Source organism: Cupressus sempervirens, chromosome 2 (genome assembly GCF_028749045.1).
Source record: "Cupressus sempervirens isolate cs-2001-9-10 chromosome 2, ASM2874904v1, whole genome shotgun sequence".
Classification (NCBI taxonomy): Eukaryota; Viridiplantae; Streptophyta; class Pinopsida; order Cupressales; family Cupressaceae; genus Cupressus; species Cupressus sempervirens.
In genome coordinates, this window is record NC_143119.1 from 94,890,100 (window position 1) to 94,909,391 (window position 19,292).

The 19,292-nt window shown below is 33.0% G+C and overlaps 2 pseudogenes; one reads left to right on the forward strand and one right to left on the reverse strand.

Moving 5' to 3' along the window:
- The window catches only part of LOC149571195 (uncharacterized), a 30,384-nt pseudogene extending 25,024 nt beyond the window's left edge, over nt 1-5,360 (reverse strand).
- Nucleotides 5,361-6,432: 1,072 nt separating this feature from the next.
- Nucleotides 6,433-7,230, forward strand: LOC149571196 (malate dehydrogenase, chloroplastic pseudogene; annotated as a pseudogene).
- Nucleotides 7,231-19,292: the final 12,062 nt, after the last annotated feature.

Sequence of the window (19,292 nt, forward strand, 5' to 3'; positions counted from 1 at the left end):
GAATTCAAGTTGGTTTATGAAAAGCTATGAAATTTTAACTAGGAACTCAATTTTTCCCCTACTATTTCACTAGTAATATGCAAAGGAATATGGAGATGAATTATTCAAAGAATAACTTTCACAACCAACTTCTTGCAAGTATCCCATGATTGAAATAGAGAGGAAACTTGTACAAAAAAATCCATAATTTAAATTAAACACTTTGGCTAAATCTATGATTCACATTAGACATAGATCTATCTATTTGAAACCTCCACAAAAATTAATAGTAAGAGATGAATCAAAGAAATGATCAAAATAATCAAAATCATTTTCTTCTAATTGAAGAGACAATGAAAACCTACAAACATAGGGAAAATGAACAAAGATTCTCCAATGAATAAAATGATGTTGAACATACTAGAAGGGATATTGCTCACCCTAAACTACCTCTATAATTACAATCTCTCTTTGACAAGCTTTGTTTATTTCTACATCAATAGATAAATGATTTTGAAGAAGATACATTTGTTAGCTTCAAGGGCTCTTATTCCATGACGATTATATATTTGTTGTTGGATGTGGTTAATTTTTGGTTTGTCTCTATAACCTCTTCATACCAAAGAGGGCTTTTTGGCTCACTTACTATACTACTTCAAATGCATTGTTTTGAAACTCTCCTTTGCTGTACTGTACAAACTCCATGCTTCTTAATACGATTTCCCCTGAGATTTTTTCCAATACTTTACTAGTTATTTCATCCCAATTGATCTCTGAAACTCTAGATCATTTCAAATATTTTAAATGCTGCCATAATTGCCTTAGAGAAGTACTTGAGATTTGGCAGTGCCATCCCCAAAGCCCTTAGCAACGAATTCCTCAATTAACATGTTGATAAATAGAGTCATTTTCTATATATTACTATCAAGATTGAAGTGTATAAAAGTGTATAACTGTTGAGGCCAAAAGACAAAAACTATCTTTCATGAATACTTGGTATTTCTTATATTTAGGTGATGTTCACTGAGATGAATCATTGGATTTTTAATACAATGTCACCCATCCTAGTGCTACTTTAAGGAAAACATACTTGATTATTGAGTTTTCTCTAAGATTAAATCTACTTAATCTAGGTAAATGGAGGAGAAAGTTAAGTAGGTTCAATCTTAGAGGGAACTTTGTGGTTAAGCACACTTAAATAGGAGTAGTAATAGGAAGGGTGTCCTCTGGAGAAGGATTAATGTTCCACCTCTATGAATATACCTAGATACAATGAGTGTTCAGTATTACTTTCATGAAAGATGGATTTTTTTGAATCACTTCTCATGAAACATAGGTCAAAATTTTGACTTAAAACTACATAATAAACTACTAATAAAGATACCACAAACTGACATCTTTTCAAGTATTCATAATAATAGTTAAGATATCTATTGTAATGTTTAGGGGGCTCTGGATGTGAACTAAAACCATTTAAATGTTTTAGTTATTATAAATTTAGTGTCACCCATCATCCCAAGTGTTCCACGCTTAACCATGGCTATTAAAATTTCTAAGGAGTCTCACCCTAATATAATAGGGGAAATAATAACAAAAAAAAGTATTGGAAATGAAAATGCTTGAATATTATTTTCTCTAGGGAAAATCCTTATAGGCCACCAATGATTAGACAATATCTCATTCCAAGGATCTTTCCTCCTAAAATTTCATTGTACAGGATAAGTCTTCTTCCATACCATGTTACGAATGCCCATATAGTGAAATTGACACCACTAGCACTTATAGCCAGGCCCTGTTTAATCCCCAGCTTCATGCTTCTTTCTAGTGCATAGGAAAACTTGGCCATAACTTTCTCTTCATCAAAAAAAGAATACACAATTATAATAGAGGAAAAAGCATGTTCCACAATTTTGTTGGCCTTGTTATACTTTGCATGCATCTTCCCACTAATAGCCATCAGCTTTTGCCCATAAAGTAGACCTGGTATTATCATCAATGTTAAGAAGGGTGAAGTCACCAAAGCAAGCCTCCACAACTAATAGAAGGTAGCACCATAGGAGCTCATAAATGTAGACAAGTTCATGATGAAATTGGGCACCTAAATATTCCTCACAAAATTATCTTAAACCAATCCACAAAGAATTGATCTGATGTACAATATGAAAACAATATTGAACAACCACCCTAGGAAATGAATATTTGGCTTGATTATGAAAATCAACTACCTTATCATTGAAAACATCTTGTATGATGAGTGTATCATTGGAGGTACACTACAAATGATGTATTCAAAGCAGTATAATCTTCATATTTAAAGTATAATGATGATCATATTTTTTAATATTTTAAAAGAGGTTGAATCTCTCTTGAAACCCTTTTTTTCTATATAAAGTTACAGAAATGAAAATATCATTAATTCAAATCCTTCTAGAGAGTAGGGTATGCACAATATATAAGCCCAATAACACATGACTAATATTATGAAACCATAAAATGACATTTCTTTAGCTACTTGAGAGATTACTATCTCACAAATCTACTTGACATTGCAATCTAAATCAGAACCTTGTTTGTTGTATAGTTTATATCGCTAATCATGAAACTTACCTTGTTCCTCATATGTTTTGACTTCATTAAAGAGGCCATATCTTTCTTTAAGCACTTATTTTTAACAAGGTTTTCTTTTACAGCTCTAAGTAATGCTCTGAAGAAAATCTGCTCTAAGTAATGCTCTGAAGAAAATAAACTTTAAACTCTAGTTTAAGCACTTCTTTTAACAAGATTTTCTAGCTTTTGATTGTTTTTAATTAGCAGCCGTGAGGCAATTTTTAATTTCTAGCTTTTGATTAAGCCTGTTTAGGGGGAATCTCCAGTGATATAAGGATTACTGTGTATTTTTGGGTTAAGCTTTCACAACATACACAACTTGAACTTCATTCAAAGATATTGATGAAACAACGACCTCTTCTGTTAAGCTTTCATACTGTACACAGCTTAACTTTATTCAAAGTCTTACCTCTTTGTAGGAAAACTTAATTCAACCACACCTTAATTTTGGTTTTATCTAATTTTCTTTGAAGTGATCAAATTCAATACTTAACCTGTTAGTTTTGTTGGATACAATGAATGGAAGAGTCTTTCATTAACTAGGTCATATGGATGCATAAAGAGAGACACCACAACAATATGTTTTAGAATAAATAGGTGGATGGCCTAGTTTTATGGATACACATAGAGATCCTATTTCAATAGAATGTCTAGGTGGTAAGGATGACAGTGGAAAGCCTCAAGAAGACCACAACTACTACATTGCTCATGAATCTGAAATAATGGAGTCCTAGAAATTAATATATGAAAACTTATTTTAAATTAGAAAACAAAATTTTGGAAATGAAAAATAATAGGGACTATTTCCATTCATGAAGGTTTGGTCCATCTTAGGAAATTTTAGTGTTAAAAATGTTAGCAAAATCTTAGTACTATAATGATTAAGGCTACATATAGTGATCTAGGAATGATAAATGTAAAAGTATGCCCAATACAAGAAGTAAACATTATTATTGTAAACAATAAAGGTCTTGGAAATTCATACTTATGCAAGATACATTTTGACATGTATCCAAATACTATACAACCTAGAAAGTTCCATATGTTGATGAGAGAAATATTTGTAGGATTATTTTCCAAAGATTGCCCAATCTGACCCATGTTGTTAATAGCAATAACAATATTTCCAATTCCACAAGTTGTGGCTATAAATAAGACTACCATGTCCACACATAGAAGTGCCTAGCTAGATCTAATGGATTTGGGCTACTCAATGTTCTTTTCTTCATATTGATTCACAAGAGCTCCAATAGGGTTTTTCTCCTTGTTCTTATTTCCAACAACATCAATCTAAAACAATAAGTTTTTTTTTTTTTGTTAAAAAAAAAAATACTAGTTTTCTCTGGCAATAGCTTTGTTTGTCAACAAATAATCTATATTTCAAGTTTCAAAATCCTCTCCCACAAGAACATATGTAGCCTTTTCTATCTCTACCATTCCTTTTAAATGAATGATCTTGACCATTGATCTACAAACACAACTCTTTAAAGCCTTGAGAATCTATAAATCCACATCAAAATCAAGTCATTTGTATGCAACATTTTTTTATTAAGGAGATTAGGCTACTGTGAGACTTGCATTGAAAGATCATCATTCTAGTTGAATTGCATCATTTTATCTTGTTTATCATTCCATTTGATCAAGTAGCTTCATAAATGCATAGTTTTACCTTCCATCTTAGAATAAGTTATAGTGGATGTTGGATGTTGGGAGAAGAAGTTATGCTTCCTTATTGTCATAATCTTTTGTGTTGTATATTTCTAAAATATGTAGTCCATATTGTGGTTGTAGGTATTTTATGGATCCTAATGATGATGTTGAAGATGATGTTCAAGTTCAAGGAGACATTGTTAGGAGGTTGAAGGTCATGTCCTTGCTTGTTGTTTTGCTTTCAACCCTTGTTGTGTACATAGTGGCATCTTACAAAGAAGGCAGAAGACAAGGGCATAAGCGAAGAAGAGTTGCATGTCCTTTTTATAAGTGTATTATCCATTCTAATCACACAGATTTCCATGACCAAATACACATGTCTAGAGTAACCTTATTTTGCTTGGTTGAAATTCTAAGAGAAAAGGGAGCATTCAAGATATAGTAAACATAACATTAGAAGAACAAATTGTGATGTTCTTGCATAAACTTGGCCACAATTTAAGGAATCATAAGATTGGCCATAACTTTGGTCACTCAGGAGAGAGAGTGAGTCAATACTTCCACAAGGTGGTGAAGGCTATCTTAGCATTACATAAAGAGTATCTATTACCCCCTGCTCCAACCACTCCTTTGGCAATCGCTGGGAAGGGCCATTTTGATCCTTTCTTCAAGGTAAACATTGTAATGACATGTATTTCTTTGCTATAGAATCAATAATATTAATAATTATTTGATAATAATATTTATTTTTATAGGATTGTATTGGTGCACTTGATGGAACCCATGTGTCAGTTACCATTGAATTGGAAAACCAAGCAAAATATCATGATAGAAAAGGCAACTTGTCACATAATATTTTAGGTGTTTGTTCATTTGACTATAAGTTTCAATACATTCTTGTTGGTTGGGAAGGGTCTGTTGTAGATAGTTGGGTGCTTTCTTCAACTCTCTCTAGAGCAGATTCACTTGTGGTTCCTCTTGGTATATTAATTCATATTTTATATGATTCTATGATATCTAAACTTCTATAATATATTTTGACTATAATGTTTTTTCTATTTGTGTAGGGAAATTTTATTTAGTTGATGCTAGATACCCAAATGTACCTGGGTTTCTTGCTCCATATTGTTGTACTCGTTACCACCTAAAAGAGTTTTGTAGAGTGAACCCGATTAGTAATCCTAAAGAGTTATTTAACCACTGACACTCCTCTCTTAGGAATGTAATAAAGCATACATTTGGTATTTTGAAGCAACGGTTTCTTATCCTGAAGCATGTGACATCCTATAATATCACGACCCAAACAAGGATTGTATTAGCATGCACCATATTATGCAATTTCATTACAATGGAGGATAGTGTTCCATCCAAAGTGGAATTAGAAGATGATGATGGTTGTGCTTCAATAAATGTGCCAATTCTTGAGACTTATGGGATGAGTCAACGAGATAGAGATGATTGGATTTTTTTTTGAGATGAAATAGCTCAAAGAATGTGGGAAGACTACCACTCTCGCACTTAATTGTACCACAAAACATGAACATTTATTTGTACTTAAATAGAGGAAGGCAAATTTACCATGACATAAAATATGGATCTGCTTAAATTGCCTTGACATTTGTTGTGTTTAAAATATATTTATATGAAGATTGATATGAGTAGTTTGTTATATGTATATGGAAATTTCATGTATGTTTGAAGGGATGTCATTTCTCAAATTTTTGGTGCTGAGAATTTCTACTTGCTTTGACAATATTATAACAGTATTATGTCATAATGATAATACCATTGTGATAGTACAATGCAACATATTTCAATTTCTTTAATCAGATTGTTCATGAGGGAAAACATAGTTGTATATGTGTTCCATGCAATTACATCTACCCTTTTTGTTATCATATGGCAACCTTCTATTCATTTAGAAACACTTTATTGTATTTTTGTAGTAAAAGATAGGTTGTAAGATTATTTTAGATGATAAAAATAATCCTATACTGATGTAGTTAGTTTCGTGGACCTTAAAGTCTATGTTCTTTTGATTGATGTGTTAGTGGCTAGTCATCCTGGTCCAGTTAAGTGTCTTTATTAATTACATATATGGGTTAAAATGATCATTTTGGATCCTTTCAGGCTTCATGCTCAAGAAAGTTAGTAATTTTGTTGAGTTTACTGTTCAGTTGTTTGTAGTGAATTGCAATGGCTGCTACTACATTTTCTATGAATGTTGTGTCTACAGCTCAACCTCAATCAAATGCAAGGCAATCTCACTTTTCAGTCACATGATTATATTCATATATGCCTACACAAAACCTCTTTGTTAGAAATTCCATCAAGGGTTTTAGTGGTTTTAAAGCTAGTAATTTGCAAACAACTTTCTTTGGCTAGAAGACAAATGGGGCATTTCAAGTGTCCTTTGGTAATTCGGGGATGGGAAAGAAGAGACACGATACAAGGAGGTTTGTGTAGGTTTGGGCATCACTATTCAAGGTTACTATTCTTGGAGTATCAGGAGGGATTGGTCAACCTCTCTCCTTGCTGATTAAATTGTCACCTTTGGTTTCTGAATTGAATCTTTATGATATTGAAAATGTTAAGGGAGTTGTTGCAAACCTTACTCACTACAATACCCCTACTTAGGTGTTTTCTTTCACTAGAACTACTATATTGGGAGAATCTTTGAAGGGCATTGATGTAGTTATAATCCCAGTAGGTGTTCCAAGCAAACTAGGCATGACCCGCGATGATCTTTTCAACATTAATGCTGCTATTGTCAAAATTTTAATAGAGTTTGTTGTAGATAATTGTCCAAATGCTTTTGTCCATATTATCAGCAACCCTATGAACTCTACTCTACCCATTGCAACAGAGGTACTCAAACAGAAAGGAGTTTACAACCCCAAGAAATTGTTTGGGGTGACCACCTTGGATGTGGTTAGGGCTAACACTTTTGTAGCATGAAAAAAGAATTTGAAATGTCATTTCTCAGTTAATTGAAATGTCATTTCTAAGTTAACAACATATCAAATAAGGAGTCCAAACCATAGCAAAGCAATGAAATGGTTCACATAAAATCTAACCTCTCAACAATCTCAAAAAAAAATGACTCAGATACTAACATACCATCTCACAATTAGTAAATAACAAGACAATCTAGTTAGACATTGTCATTGTAGTACATATTAAAACTTGATAGATAAATTGAAGATTTAACTATGCTTAGGTCCATTACCTTTCAAGTGAAGTTATTCGTTATACTCAGTTTGCTAGATCAAGATTATTCATCATGTCTATACTTAATCAAATTATTATAACATATATATAGTCAGTCTAAATATAATCCTTTGTCTTTCATTGTTTTGCCCCATTTTCATATATGTATTATATTAACATTTTTGTCCTTTTTACCAGGGATAATGTGTGAGTAATAATGGTTAATATGATAATTTACTAGATTTATTTGAGAAATAATTTACATTCTAATACTCTGATATTCTGTCGCAAATTTTCATCTTGTTTTGTGCATCTAAAGTATTGTTTTCCAGATGATAATTGCTAGAAATGTCATTCACCAATCTCCTAATGAGCATTCATGAGGGGCTTCATGTCACTACTGTTGCTTCCACACCTAAAAATGTGAAAGTTGTTTGGACTCAAGATATGGAATGAAAATTTCTCAATATACTCCTTGAGCAAGTCACATTAGGAAGAAAAGGAGAAGGGGGGTTTCAGAAAGAAGCTTGGAGCAACATTGAAAGGAGGTTCAATTTGGATATGAAGATGAATCTTGTAAGATACAACTTCAAGAATAAATTGAAAACATGGAAGCAAGATTATTGAATGATGAAAGACTTGGGAAATATGAGCGGCTTCACATGGAATGAAACTACTCAGTGTGTGGACATTGATGATGTTGTATGGGAAGATTTGTTAAAGGTAATGTACTCTACACAATGTTTATAAGTTAAGTTACTAATGAAAGATAAATATCTACCTTATTTTCCTTCATGTAGCAAAAGGACTTCAAGAATGCTAGGGTGTACAAGAGGCAACCATTCCTCTATTACAATGACTTAGCAATCATTTTTGGGAATGACATTGTAGATGGAAGTATAACTGCAACAACCCAAGAGAATGAAGATGAGCACCTTTTTGATGAGGCAATTGATCTTGACAATGATGGGGGCTTCACTACACCTATGGATGGAACTCCCAAATTTGAGGGAGGGTTCGTTGGCATGAATGATTCTAGTAGATCTATTAGAAAAAATGTTTCCACACCATCATCATCAAGGAGGACAAAGAAGAGGAAGGCAAGCATGGCTTCTTCTTTAGATGTGATATGTGAAAGCATACAAGATATATAGGAAGGCATGAGGGGGTCTCAAATAGTAAAAGTTGATAAAGGAGAAACAAAGCAAGATATATCAGTTACATTTGCAGCCCTCAAGGCCATACCTAGACTTAGTCGACAAACTATGATTGTGGCTTATGACACTTTTACTTCAAAACCTAAAAAATCTTGGGGGTTCTTAGAGATGAATCTAGAGGAGAAAGAAGAGTATGTCCGATATAAATTTGGAGGATTGTAGTGATTTTCCAACATGACATTCCATGTTTAGTTTGTGTTTCCATTTTGACTTTATCACACTTTTGCATGATCAGATTTTCATATGCTACTACTATTTGTGCCTTGTATCATTGGGATTGTTTTGGAGATTTTTATTTCTATGATTGAAATTTTAATAATATTTTTAAGGTGCAATATTTATATGCTTGTTTATAATTTCATGATTTTATTAGAAAGGAAAATGCATTTGAAGCAGAGATCTTGGTATCAAATGCTAAAGTGAAGTGAAGTGCACACAATTAATCAAATTCCATGGCCATGGATAGAAATATGCATTTGTCTAATTCTGGTAATTGAGGCTATCTCATTATATTACTATGGGGTTCCCTCTCTTTCCCATTTGAATGAAGTTTGAAGCAAACATTTATATACCTATTTTAAGCCTTAGAAGCTCTGTTTCCTTGCTTTGCATTCAACACAGATATATTTGCAGAGAAAAGACAACCATGTTGAAGAGAATGTTTGGAAATCCCAAGAAGGAAACATATACCATCTCCACCCTTGATAGACTCCATGAGGTAGGAACTTAATAATGGTCCAAATCTCTTATTGCGTTACTTTTTTATATCGTTATAGATGAGAAAATTTATATTTATATTACCTTGAATTTGAATTGGAGCCTTGTTCTCAATTACAAGGGTTAATTTGAAGCCAAATGTGTTTTGATGTCTGAATTTACTTGTACATGTGTTGTGGGAAATTTTGAGACCAAAATTAGACTATTCATGTTTGAGATAATAGTCACCTTGACAATGCTTTTAAAGGGTGTACAAAATTATGAAAACGGACACTCAGATCTGGTTCAATTCCCACCACCTGATAAGTCCCACATCTTAGGTGTAACCAAGGTTATTAGCAATGCTGATCCCTTAGACAACTTGTGTGTAGCTTCATGTGGAATTTCTCAATGGCTAAGCTTTTAATTGGGGCACCCTACTAAGTGGGACAATATTTGATCCCTAAGCCACATCAACTCAATAGAGCATAGCTCGATTCTACAACCATGGACCCAAGAAATAGTGAGAAATACAAACGTTTCTCTTTTCTCTATTTCCTATTAATTCACACCTCTATAACAGTAGTAGCAACTTAATCATGGAAGTAATGGTTGTTGTAGGTGTATTCCTTGAATCTTCAGTTCATAGCCTGATGAACATATAATATTTAGGATGCAAGGCACTATTATTGTTATTTCAAATATAAGAGACTTATTTCTATCCCCTCTCCTGGTTTTAGGATGATTTGCAAATAGGTATGATAACAGTCTCTTGAGAGAGATATATTTGTGTGAAAGTTGGCTAACTCAATTGCTATGCAAGAGCCATTTGACAACAAAAATGGAGTCTGGTTTATATCTTTAGCCGTATGTTTTAATGATTTTTAGGTTATAATATGCCTAATGGCTATTCCATGTTCAAAGGCGGTGCTTCTAGCCTGGGTGGGTGTTTTAAGTGTCATACCTTTTGACCTTTCATCATTGTTAGTGCTGAATGCTATCCTTTTCTCCGACAATCTCAATGCCTTTGGCAATTTGTTCACACTACAATAGTTGTTAATAACAATTGTATAAATGATATAGTTGGGAATAAGTTAGTGATGTCATCACCCTTGTTGCAAAAACACCATCCCAATAAATTATGCTTCTCAATCTCTCCACATCCTATCTTTGCTTTATGATATCAGATATCATAATATATTTTACACTTTTGTAGTAATTTCTCATTATATTTGTTCATTATTTTCTATAGGGTCGATGGATTTGACAAATTTTCTGCTGTGTCGATGTGGTGTTGGATCTATTGTAATGAAGACATCACGTACATAGGATAATCCGGGGCATAGGTTTTTGTGTTCTCTAGATAAAAGAAATGTTGTTACTAATCTTTTTTAATTTTTGTTTTTATTTTATTATTGTGGCAAGCCCTAATGTACTTTTGGAATGCATGGGCACAATGGCTGCAATTTCTTTGAGTGGGTCAAAGATGGCTCATCTACATCAAGCACGTCAAAATCTACAGAAGAAGATAGGAAGGATTGGAAGTTGTGCATTGTGCGAGAGATAGCTGCTAGGGAGATTGGTTCTATGGCGAAAGCGAAAATTATGTTTCAATGTAGACTTAATTCTATTCTATTTTTAATAAACACACTATTAGTGATGGTGATTCTAATTTTAGTAATGAAATGACCATTTTGTTGTAAAGAATCATGGAGACTAAACCTTTTATACAATTTTGTATTAAACGATGAGCAAACTTTAGTAATTTCAAATGTATATTATTTGTATAACATTTTTATGTTTATATCTATTCATTTTTTAAAATGTTGAAATAAATTAATTTCTTAGTAATTTCATTTAATAAAATAGAATGAAAAAAAAAATTTCTTTACAATAAATTGAAATAATTAACTAAATATAATAATATAGTGAAACAAATAAAATATATTAAATGAATTTAAAAATCAAATTGACATACAACTCAATTCATCAAATTTGGATCAAGATGAGAAAATTTTACTAATTTCACGATTATATTATTGTGTATAACATTTTTATGTTTATATCTATTCATTAAAAAATGTTTGACATAAATTAATTTCAAATAGTATGAAAAAAAATATTTTCTTTACAATAAATTGAAATAATTAACGAAATATAATAATATAGTGAAACAAATAAAATAATATAGTGTTCGTTGGAGTGGAATTTTTCCTCCATGGCCAGCTGCTTCTCTTGCCTGAATCCATTTCCAGGTAAATCAGATCCCCAATTCTACCTGATGGTGGATACCATAGTATTACAAAATAAATTCAAACTTGGCAACATTAAAAATTTGTATCCTCTTGTGTATTGTTATAATGCCAACAATTTTTGACTCCATCTTTGTCTTTCACTTTTTCTTTAGCATTTTGTGGTCCCTTAATGTAATGTAGCACAAATGAACATTACACTTCTCATTAACATGTATCCCAATAAAATTTAGCATTTTATGGCCCCTTAAGTAACATAGGAAGAGAAGTCCAGACTCAGCATATGTAGCCGGATCTACACAAAGCCAAAACAAGAAAAGCCCCAATTCCATCTTATTTGGGAACTCCTAAACCACTATAGAAGTTTCTAGCATTAGCCCCTAAAATTCTATGGGAAGAGTATTGAAGAAGATGGATCACTCACCTGCCTTCCTTCCCTCTAAGGTTGTTCCATCTTACTTGGCAATCTGGTTCCCAGTTTTGGGTCTTTCCCATTCCTTGCACAAGGTTTAAATCAGTGAACCCACCAAGGACATAGCTTCCAAGTCTTGCCCCATAGCATAGAATAGTAGGATGAGAAGGTTCAAATTTATGCTTGAGACACAGGTTGGTGGGCAATACATGGGTGAATTGTGTGCAATCTGCAAGAGAATCTCCAGAGAAGTCAAAGAACCTAAAACCATGCCTAGACTCAGCATATGCAGCCAAATAAACACAAAACCAAAATGAGAAAAGCCCACCCGACATGCGAATGAATCCCAATTTTGTTGCTGCCCATGCTCATACCTTTATTACCTACAAATGAATGAAATTTTTTCTATTTTACCCATGAATGAATGAAACATTTTTTTGTTATAACATTGAGTTGGTCAAAACTTAACTTTGGAAAACATAGGTTGGTCAAAATTTTGACTAGATCAAGCATAGAATTTTTATTTTCAACCAACATGGGAATGAAAAAAGAAGAAAAAAAGAAGGAATCATAGCTTCGATCAAAAATTTTGGTAGAAAAACAAGTGCAAATGTACTAGTGTCAACTTCAAGAGGTACATAGAAAGGGTGTAGCTCATGTAGGAGTCTGTATACTAGTTCTGTATGCCCATAGTGTAGAAATAAGCTACAAATGACAATATCAACCAGTTTCATCAACAAATTTATTTAATATTTTGAAAAAAAATTTATTTGTAACCTCAACTTGGCCATTTCCTTTAGGGTAGTAAAATGATGAGAAGTTTTGTGTGATTTTGAACTTCTCACAAAGATCTGCCATATCTTTGTTTTTGAATGGTGATCCATTATCAGTAAGTATGTTTTGTGGAATTTCATAATGACATATGATATAATTGAGAATAAACATGGATATCTTCTTGCTCGTGATAAGTGTCAAGGGAATGGCCTCCACTCACTTTGTAAAATATCAAGTTGTTCTAATTATGTACTTATGACCATTAGAGGAAGTGGATGTAATATTGAAAACAAGGTCAAATCCACACATTGAAAAAGGCCATGGTGTAGTAAGGGTTTGAAGCTCTTAAGCAAGTGCATGGATGAGATCTCCATGTCTTTGACATTGTCAAAATATTTGTACTCATGTGCATCTATCTCCAAAGTTGGGCAATAGTATCCCACCCTTAGGATTTTCTTTGCTAAGCTATTACCACTTGAGTGGGCCTTGCAAAAACCTTCATGTACCTCATACAAGGCTTTCCTAGATTCTATGGAAGTAAGACATCGAAGGAGTATACCATCTAGACCTTTTCTATATAGATCATTCATGAGAAGGGTATACCTAGAGGCTTGTAGGATTAAGGATTTCTTTTGGTTTCTAGATAAATCAGGAGGAATGTAATTGTCTTGGAGGTAAGCATAAATATCTTTATACTAAGGAGATTTTGGACTGACAAGGACACATGCTGATTCTATTATGGATTCCTCATGTGTTGGGATCATGAGTTGTTCTACCCAAAATTGGAATTTGATTTCATTACTTTGCATGTCAATCAAGGATGCTATGGTAGCCATCGCATCTGCGGCTCCATTTTGAACCCTTGGGACTTGTTGAAAAATAATATAGTGAAAGGAAGCACACATTCATTCTAACAATTCTTTGTATGGGATCAATTTTTCATCCTTTGTCATGTTGTCATTATTGACTTGACTAATGACCAACTATGAATTTTCATAAACTTTTAAATTCTTTATTCTCCATTATATAGCCGTTACTAGTCTATGACTAGAGCTTCATATCTAGCTATATTGTTGGTACATGGGAAATTTAGTTGAAAAGACTTAGGAATTGTGTCCCCTTGGGGAGTGATGAAAACACTTCTTGCTCTTGCACCATGGTTTGTATATGATCTATCAAAATGTAGTTGCCAAACTGGTATTGATGCCTCTATGTTAAAAATTGACTCATCAGGAAAGTCAGACATAATGGGTTGATGATATAGTAAAGGAGCTTCTTCTAGTTGGTCTATAATAACTTGTCCCTTTATTGCTTTATGGCCCACATATTCAATATCAAACTCACTTAAAATCATGAACCATTTTGTGATTCTTCTAGTTTATGTTGCTTTACTCAATAAGTACTTCAATGGATCTATATGTACAATGAGCTTGGTTTTATTACTCAACATATAATGTCTCAAATTTTGAGAGGCAAAAACAACTACAAGACATGACTTTTCAGTGGATGCGTAGTTCAGTTCATATCCCACTAAGGTTTTGTTGATGTAATATATGGATCTTTCACTTCCTTGATCATCATGTTGAGCCAAGAGAACTCCCAATGCTAATTACGTTTCTGAAATATATAGTAAAAGTGGTTTTCTAGGAGTTGGTGAAAGTAGTACTGGTGAACTCAACAAGTAGTTTTTGAAAATTTGAAAAGCTTCCTCACATTGCTCTGTTCAGAAAAATTTAACTCCCTTATGCAATAAGTATTGAAATGGATGACACTTATTAGCAAGTTGAGAAATAAACTTCCTTATTGATTATAGTCTTTCCTGAAGTCCTCTTAGTTGTTCCAGATTGGAGGGAGGAGGCATGCCTATATAGCTTTGACTTTCTCAGAGTCAACTTTAATTTCTCGATGTAAAACAATGAACCCTAGGAATTTTCCACATGTGACAAAAAATGCACACTTTTTGGGTTTAGTTGAACCTTGTATTCTTCTAATCTATCAAAAATGTGTCCCAACACTTGTAGATGTTCATCTTGAAGTTTAGATTTTGCTAATATATCATCCACATAGTCTTCCATTATCTTATGGATCATGTCATGGAAGATTGTTGTCATGGCTTGTTGATAGGTTGCACCTACATTTTTGAGACCAAAAGGCATCAAATTCCAACAATATGTTCTCCAAGTGCAAGTAAAGGTTGTCTTGGATTGGTCCTATGGAGCTATTTTGATTTGGTTATAGCCTGAGAATCCATCCATTAAAGATAGCTTCCGGTGCCCTATTATCATATCTACTATCATGTCTATATTGTGCAATGTGAAATAATCCTTGGGACAAGCTTTATTTAGGTCCCTAAAATTTTTACAAATGCGGATGTCACCTGAGTGTTTTGTGACTAGTACTAAATTTGATATTCAATCAACATAAGGGATAAGTCTAAAGACACCCACATCCAAAAGTTTTTCCAATTCAGCCTTCACTAGTAATGCAACATGTGGATGCATTTTACTTAGTCTTTGTTTCACATGCTTTTCATTTGGCAACAAAGGAAAATGGTGTAAGTCTGGTTCAAGATCAAGTCCTGACATATCAACATATAACCAAGTAAAATTAACTTTCCTTGATTTGAAGAATCCAATGAATTTCCCTCTTTCCTCAAGTGAGAGAGATTTGGCCAAATAGATTCTCTTAGGATGGAGTTCATCTCCTAAGTTTACTTTAACGGTGTCTTCTACTAGCAATGCCAACTTTTCTTCTTCTAAGGGGAGGAGGTCCAACTCTCCATCCTCTAGTGCCTTAAAAAGGTTTTCACCAAAATATACACCTTTTTTTAAAACTTTCTTCATGGTCAAGAAGCACCTTTTGGTTTTCACTTAATTACCTATTTTCATTTTTCTTTTAATTTTTTATTTTATGACTAGAAATAGGAGCTATCTCCCCAAAGTAGGCTGATCTATCTAGGTCAATAGAGTATCTTCCTTTGTGATCTCTTGATGGAATACCTTCTGGAAGCCCCAAAAATTCTAAAATGGTGTCATTTTTCTCAAAGATGTCTAGATTTAGATGTTCTTGTTGATCTTAGTCAATTAATTTAGGATGGACTAGGCAGAGGTTTTTACTAGGTGATAGCTCAATTTGGGAGAATGGAACTATAGAAATAGTTCTAACAAATATAGAGTTGGAGGTGGATGCACCATTAAGAGAATGCACATCAACATGCTTATCAATACAAGGTTATTCTTCTAGGTTGAGTTGGTCAATCATTTTAGTTATGTGCATGGTATTGGTAGAAAAAGGGGAATTCCAAGGTATTTCTAGTTCAAAATCATGGAGGGATAACCACATATACTCATGTGAATTAGTCACACTAGAATGCTCATAAGGTATCTCATTCTCTACAAAATCCATGAGTTCTTGTTCGAGTGACAATTTAGTGTTTATCATTTCCACTTCTTGTGGAAAAAATTGTGGAAGTATGTGACTAATCTGGGAATGTCCATGAATTTTCCCTTTGTTAGGATTAATGACTTCTAGAATGTCTCTAACATCTGCACTAGAACTTCCCAATCTAACTTTAGCTTGCCCATAACCTAGACCCCCTGTGTTTCTTTGAGTAGGTGGTAGTGATAGTTCTATAGTTCCTTCTTGTTATGCCCCTAGACTTGTGGTTCCATCATATCCAAATTTTTGTAACATGGTGAAGCCATGCCCATATCTATCCAAGGGTAGTTAGATTGGTAGTGAGTATTGAGGGGATTGCACTCAACTGTGAATCAGGCAGCACCTTGACTCCAAACTCCAAGAAATTATAAAATATATTGATTTAGATGATAACAAAATGATAGTAAATTGATAGAGGTTCGATGCGAAAGTGAGTGATCAAATTGTGAGATAAGAGGGTTGTTTATATAGATTTCCTGGAAATCCATAAATGGTTGAGATTGATTTGGGAAAATCATGATCAACAGACAAGGATGAAAGAGATTGGAGGAATAACTGGAAAGTTTCTAATTTTAAACTGAAAAAGACAAAGGATAAAATTTGAGATATTTTCAATTTTTAGTGAGATAAAGTTTCCAAAATTTGAAAATGGAAACATTAAAATCATTTTGGATTTTGGATTTTTATAAAAAAATTGATTTTTTAGTTTATGAAGATTTTTTAATTTTATAATTTTATATTTCCTCATAAAATTATTTTTTCATATTCAATTGAATAAAAAATTCAATTAAATTTGAAAGATGAAATTAGTTGAAACTAAACAAACATTGATCGAAATTGAAATTGATGTGGAATGAAGATGAAATTAAATTAAATTTAATAAAGAAGAATAAATTAGTTTTTTTTATCGATAAACGACCAAGGCCTTGATAATTTTATTAATAAGAAAATTTAATTACAATAATGTACCACTATTCAAACAGGCACTGGTAGGAAAGAACGGGGAAGAAAACCTCCAATCTAGCCCGAGACCATGGTCCTTTATTATTACATCATTAAAAGGGGCATACCCTAGTCAGATTATCATTATTGCTATTATTACAATAGCTAGATCTTATTACAAATGAGTACATATGATCAAATAATTCAAAAAATAGTTGAAACCTATAAAAAACCATTCCATCCACTTCTCTTAGCGTCCTTCCATTGCTGAAAGATATGCTTATCCTTGCCGAGCTATATTGACAATATGAATGGTTAATAATACTATTGAATAATCTTTAAGCCACCAAATAAATTATTACTCATACCTATGGATGAAAATTACACTTACCAATTCATCAGTATAATTATATTCCTTTCTTTAATAATTAAAGACTTATCACCAAAATTGTTAGAATTTAAATCCTATTAGAGAATTAAATTAATAATTGCAATGGGGAAGCACTGCCCAAATACTAACCTAATATAATAGGCAATAGTGAATACTAAATGTAGATACAATTCCTTAAGAGACAAAAGGCATAAACTAAAACCCAGATACTACCAATGATACTCAAAATTGTTATAATATCCTTGCATAACTTAGATACAATAATGAGACTACTCTTAACTTTAAGACTCACAAAAGCAACTAATTAATCCTTAAGTTGTAATGATCTCTACAACTAGCCAAGGATAGAATTGAACCCAACTAAATAATTAAAAACATCAAATACTCAAAACCATCCAAGCTACCAAACAGACAACAATAAAATCTTCAGATGAATCAGCAAACAACTGAACCAAACTACCAACTTGAGCATACCATGACTAGAGTTGGTAGTAGGGAAATAGAGTAAAACTATCAAAGATAATCTTAAAGCTCTACAATCTTTGAGATTAATTTGAGTATTACCCCATTCACACTATGGAGATTACCATCCTTTATATTTTGCATATATGAATCAATTAACTTGCATAATCTCAACAAAGGGAACCACATGTCAGTCAGGACTAGAACAAATTATCTAGTTGAAACCAATCATGTAAACTAAGAGATATGAGCCACGAATGTAGAGAAATTTAACATAATAAGCTATTTTACTAAGATACTGAGTGTTGTTCTTAGGATGTAATATCAATATCATTCAACCATAATTAAACATATACTAAAACCTAAGATGAATTAGGATCATTATAAAGAGGACCATGCAACATAACAATTAACTCAAGATAGCCATAAAAACTATAAACATCATTTATATATTCATAATTGAGGTAAATACATAAAATTAAATTGCTTTATATCAAAAGACCATTACTTAGATCCTCCTTTTACAAAGGGCCTAATATAGACCGACTTATTGCATCTAATCCCTCGATGAGTCGAGATATGTCTGGTCTAAGCTATAGGGCTACTATCCACACAGTGCTAAAAGTATGAGACCAAAATAGCTAATAAAGGTGGCATATCAATGAGATTTCCTACCAAAAAAGGCATCGTAAAGCCCAAAAAATCCAACGCCATAAACCATAATATACAACGATATAAGGCAAAACTGAGTTGTCGAACTTAAACTGAGACCACCTTATTTCTTCCAAAATACCATGATTACTTCTGCAATGTTATTAGGGTTTTCAAACTTGAAAAGGGGGGGGGGGAATTCAAAGGAATACTTCTCCCTACTTGACTTCTCAAAATTAGGTGTGTAGAAGTCAAGTGCCTCCAGATCACCAAATCCAACCCCCAAAGGAATATATGCATTAAAAAAACCTAGATAATTGCAGAGCCAACTAGTTCCATAATCCTCCTTAATTTTATGCCATCTAAGAAGAAATTTGAAGCATGATTCCATCTTTGGTCATACCTTATTGAAAGCTACCTGGTCTCTTATCACTAGTGCGAGCTGCCTTGGGATGTTTGCAACAACAAGACTCCTTGGAGGGTGCTCCATATACATCTCTAGAAGGGGCACTCTAAGGTCCTCATCCAAGCTCACAACCGCTTCAACCAGGCCTTGACACTAGGTAGAATTAAAGATATTCAAACACAATCTTATGTAGTGCCTCTCCCAT